The sequence below is a fragment of the Physeter macrocephalus genome, chromosome 20 (assembly GCF_002837175.3).
Source record: "Physeter macrocephalus isolate SW-GA chromosome 20, ASM283717v5, whole genome shotgun sequence".
NCBI classification, from domain to species: Eukaryota; Metazoa; Chordata; class Mammalia; order Artiodactyla; family Physeteridae; genus Physeter; species Physeter macrocephalus.
Genome location: NC_041233.1, coordinates 41,309,799 through 41,315,798, shown reverse-complemented (window position 1 = coordinate 41,315,798; position 6,000 = coordinate 41,309,799).

Here is a 6,000-nt window from a genome sequence, read left to right as displayed (position 1 = left end):
CGCCCATGGCCCTGTGGACACCCGAAACCCTAAGATTTTGCTAAGTCCATACCTCCCCAATTCCGCTGCGGACTCCTTGTGCCCACTCCCTAGTGCATGTTTAAGAGCCAGTGCCTATAGAAGAAACCACAAACTTGAGCTAGAGCGCCACCCTCTGGAATAAAGAAGGTTTCTAATAGCCAGCCTGTTGAGCCATAAGACTCAAAGTAAACAGAAAGCCTTAGTTTAGTAAGATGTCTGCTACTTCAAATGCGAAAGGAGAAATGCATAACTTCAAACACTATGAAAAATCAAGGAAAGATGGTATCACCAAAAGAAAATGATAATTCTCCAGCAATGAAATTCAAAGGCACAGAATATTGCAATCTAACTAATAAAGTATTCTAAATAGTTGTCATGAAGAAATTCAATGAGCTACAAGAAAACCTAAAAAGCAATTCCATGAACTTAGGATTAAAAATAATGAACATAAAGAGTTCTTTACCAAAGAGATTGAAATTAAAAAACAAAACAGAAATTCTGGAACTGAAAAATTCAGTGAATGAGATGAAGAATGCAATCGAAAGCACTGATAACATGAGAGACAGGCAAAAGAAAAAATAAGTGACTTGGAGGATAGGAATATAGAAATAATTCAATTAGAAGAGGAGAGAGAACTGATATTTTAAAATAGTGAAGAAACTTGAATACTACTCAGCCATAAAAAAGAACGAAATAATGCCATTTGCAACATGGATGCAACTAGAGATTATCAGTAAGTCAGAAAGACAAAGACAAACTCCATATGATATCACTTACATGTGGAATCTAAAATATGACACAAATGAACCTATATATGAAACAGAAACAAAATCAGGAACATAGAGAATAGACTGGTGGTTGTCAAGGGGGAGGGCGGTGGGAAAGGGTAGGAGGGGGAGTTTGGGATTAGCAGATGCAAACTGGTATATATAGAATGGATAAACAAAAAGGTCCTACTGTATAGCACAGGCAACTATATTCAATATCCTGTGATAAACCATAATGGAAAGGAATATGAAAAATAATGTATATATATATGTATAACTGAGTCATCTGTACAGCAGTAATTAACACAACATTGTAATTCAACTATACTTCAATAAAAAATAAATTTAAATAAATAGTGAAGAAACTCCATGAGAGCTATCATTTTCAATCAGAAAAGCAAATATAGGAATAATTGGTGTTCCAGAAGGAGAAGAGAGGGAGAAGGGAGCAGAATATTTATTTAAAGAAACAAAAGTTGAGAATTTCCCAACCTGGGGAAAGAATTGGACATACAAGTCCAGGAAGGTAACAGAGTCACCTTATTATCTCAGTGCAAAAAGACCTTCTTCTCCAAGACACATTATAATGAAACTGTCAAAAATCAATGACACAGAAAGAATCTTAAAGGCAGGCAGGGAAAAAAAGAATAACCAAAGTAACCTACTGAGAAACCCCCATTAGGATATCAGCAGATTTCTCAGTAGAAACTTTATAGGCCAGAGGAGAGTGAAATGACATATTCAGTTGTTGAAAGATAAAAATTACCAGCCAAGAATGCTTTATCTGGCAAAGTTATCCTTCAGAGATGAAGGAGAAATAAACGCTTTCCAAGACAAACAGAAGCTGAAGGAATATAGCACCACTAGACCTAATTTGCAAGAAATACTGAAAGTTCTTCAAGCTGGAATGAAAAGATGTCAATCAGTGACACGAAAACATATAAAAGTACATAACACACTGGTACCAGTGGGGGGAAAGAAAACAGTCAGAATTAGAAAACTGTAAGTCTATATTAGAATGGTGTTTTAACCAGTTAACTATATTATAAGGTTAAAGGAAAAGAATATTAAAACTAACTAACTAATTGTTAACTAATTCACAGCATAAAAAGAGGTAAATTGGGGGAATTCCCTGGCAGTCCAGTGGTTAGGACTCAGTGCTTTCACTGTGGTGGCCTGGGTTAATCCCTGGTCAGGGAACTAAGATCCTGCAAGCCAGGTACTCCCCTGGCAGTCCAATGGTTAAGACTTTGCCTTCCAATGCAGGGGGTGCAGGTTTGATCCCTGGTTGGGGAATGCCTCATGGCCAAAAAACCAAAACATAAAACAGAAGTAATATTGTAACAAATTCAATAAAGACTTTAAAAATGGTGCACGTCAAAAAAATCTTTAAAAAGAAAAAGAGGTAAATTGGGACAGCAAAAACACAGAAACGTAAAATATACTTAATAATACTGTATTACATATTTTAAAGTTGTTAAGATAATACATCTTAAAAGTCCTCATTGCAAGAGAGAAGAAAAATTTTTTGTAACTATGCATGGTGACAGATGTTAACTAGACTTATTATGGTGATCAATTTGCAATCTTTATGTTGTACACCTGAAACTAATATAATGTAATATATGTTAATTATATGTCAAACAAACCCAAAACCTAAAAAGGAGGAGTAGAAGGGCAGAGCCTTTATAGGAGAGTGAAGATAAGTTGTTTTTAGTACAAAATGGACTATTTTATTTATGAGATATTTTATGTAAGCCTCATGATAACTATAAAATATATTCATAAAACATTAAAAAAGGTGATACTGAGCATACTACCACAGAAAACCACCAATTTACAAAGGTGGACAGAAACAGAGGGGAAAAAAAACAATGGAGATACAAAACAACATGAAGGTAAATGATAAAATGGATTAAAAAAAATAAGACCCAACTATATGCTGCCTAAAGAGGACTCATTGAGATCTAAAGACACACATAGGACACCAATGTTCATAGCAGTACTATTTACAATAGCCAAGACATGGAAGCAACCTAAATGTCCATTGACAGATGAATGGATAAGGAAGATATGGTACACACACACACACACACACACACACACACACACACACACACACACAGGAATATTACTCAGCCATAAAAAAGAATGAAATAATGCCATTTTCAGCATCATGGATGGACCCAGAGATTATCACACGAAGTGAAGTAAGTCAGGCAGAGAAAGACAAATATCATATATCACTTATATGCAGAATCTAAAAAATGATACAAATGAACTAATTTACAAAACAGAAAGAGGCTCATAGACATAGAAAACAAACTTTTGGTTACCAAAAGGGAAAGGGGGGAAGAGATAAATTAGGAGTTTGAGATTAACAGATACAGACTACTATATTTAAAATAGCTAAACAACAAGGACCTACTGTATAGCACAGGGAACTATAATCAATAACTTGTAATAATCTATAATGGAAAAGAATCTAAAAAAGAATATATGAATCACTTTGCTATACACATGAAACTAACATAACATTGTAAATCAACTAAACTTCAATTGAAAAAAAAAGATACACATAAGTTCAAAGTGAAGGAATGGAAGAAAATATTCCATGCAAATCAAAAGAAAGCAGGGGCAGCCATACTTATATCAGACAAAATAGACTTCAAGCCCAAAAGAGTAAGAGACAAAGAAGGTCATTATATGATAATAAAGAGGTCAATAAATTAAGAAGACATAACAATTGCAAATATATACACACACAACATTGGATCACCTATATATATTAAGCAAATATTAACAAATCTGAAGGGAAAAACAGACAATACAAAAATAGTAGGGGAATTCAATACCCCAATCATCAATGGATAGATCACACAAACAGAAAATCAACAAAGAAATGTTGGAATTGTACCATACTTTAGAACAAATGGACATAGCAGACATATATAGAACATTCCATCCAGCACACATTCTTCTCAAGTGCACACAGAACATTCTCCAGGATAGACAATATGACTGGACATAAAACACATTTTAGCAATTTTAAGAAGACTGAAATCATACTAACTACCTTTTCTGACCACAACAGTATGAAACTAGAAATCAACAAGAAGAAAGCTGGAAAAATCTACAAATAGGTAGAAACTAAACAGCTATTGGATCAAAGAAGAAATCAAAAGAGAAATAAAAAATTATCTCAAAACAAATGAAAATGGAACTGTATCATATAAAACCTTATGGGATGCTGCAAAAGTAGTTCTGAGAGGAAAGTTTATAGCAATAAATGCATATATTAAGAAACTGAAACAATGCTACACCTGAAGGAAACAGAAAAAGAAGAAAAAATTAAGCCCAAAGTTAGAAGGAAATAATCATCAGAGTAGAAATAAATGAAATATAGGCCAGAAAAACAATGGAAGGATGAATGAAACTAAAATCTGTTTTTTCAAAAAGATAAACAAAATTTACAAGCCATAAGCTAGACTCACTAAGAAAAAGTGAAGACTCAAATAAATAAAATTAGAAATGAAAAAGGAGACATTTCAAATGATATTACAGAAATACATATGATCATAAGAGATTACTATAAACAATTACATGCCAACAAATTAAATTACTGAGAAGAAATGGATACACTTCTAGAAATACACAACCTACCTACCAAGACTGAATAAGGAAAAAAATTGAAAATCTAAACAGATCAATAACTAGTAAACAGATTACATCAGTAATCAAAAAACCTCCTAAGATTAAAAGTCCAGGACCAGATGGCTTTATTGGCAAATGCTACTAAACATTTAAAGAACTAACACCAATGCTTCTCAAATTTTTCCAAACAATTGAAGAGGAGGAAACACAACCAAACTCCTTCTATGAGGCCAACTTTAGCCTAATACCAAAGCCAGGTAAGGACACTATAAGAAAACTATAGACCAATATCCCTGATGATACAGATGCAAAAATCTCCACAAAATATTAGCAAACTGAATTTAAGAAAACATTGCAAAGATTATATATCATGACCAAGTGGGATTTATCCCTGGGATGTGGGAATGGTTCAACACATGCAAATCAATAAATATAATATATCACATTAATAGAATGAAAGATAAAAACCATATGATCATTACAATGGATGCAGAAAAGGCTTTTGACAAAACACAACATCATTTCATGATAAAAACTCTCAACAGATTGGGTATAGAAGGATCATACCTCAACATAATAAAGGTCATATACAACAAACCCAGAGCTAACACTATACTCAATGGAGAAAAACTGAAAACTTTTCCACAAAGATTAGGAACAAGACAAGGATGCCCACTCTCACCACTCTTATTCAATATATTAGGGGAAGTCTTAGCTAGAGCAATTAGGCAAGGAAAGAAAATAAAATGCATCCAAATCAAAAAGGAAGAAGTAAATTTTTGCTGTTTACAGATGATACAATTTTCTATACACAAAATCCCAGAGTCAACCAAAAAACTATAGAAACTTTCAGTAAAGTTGCAAGCTATAAAATCAACATACAATAATCGGTTGCATTTCTACATATTAATGATGAAACATCTGAAAAAGAGATAAAGAAACTATCTCATTCACAATAGCATCAAAAACAGTAAACACCTAGGGCTAAATTTAATCAAAGTGAAAAAACTGCACAATGAAAAATACATGACTTTGCTGAAAGAAACTGAAGAAGACAAAAACAAATGGAAAGACATTATGTGTTTATGAATCAGAGGAATTAATATTGTTAAAATGTCCATGTTTCCAAAGCCATCTATAAATTCAACACAATTTCCCCATCAAAATTCCAAAGTGAGATCATGTGATCAAATTAAAAGAGAAATATTTTCTCAAATTTAATTAGCTATGCAAATTGTTATAAAAACCAAAATCAAAAAGAAAAATATTCCAAAGGCATACTTCACTGAAATAGAAAAAACAATTCTAAAATTTGTACAGAACCATAAAGGACCCTAAATTGCCAAAGTAATCCTGAGGAAAAAGAAAAAAGCTGGAGGTATCATACTTCCTGATTTCAAACTATACTATAAAGCTACAGCAACTGAAAACAGCAGGTGCTGGTATAAAAATAGGCACACAGACCAATGGAACAGAATAGAAAGTCCAGAATTAAGTACCAACATATAAGGTCAACTAATATATGACAAAAGAGCCCAAAACATCTAATGGGGAAAAG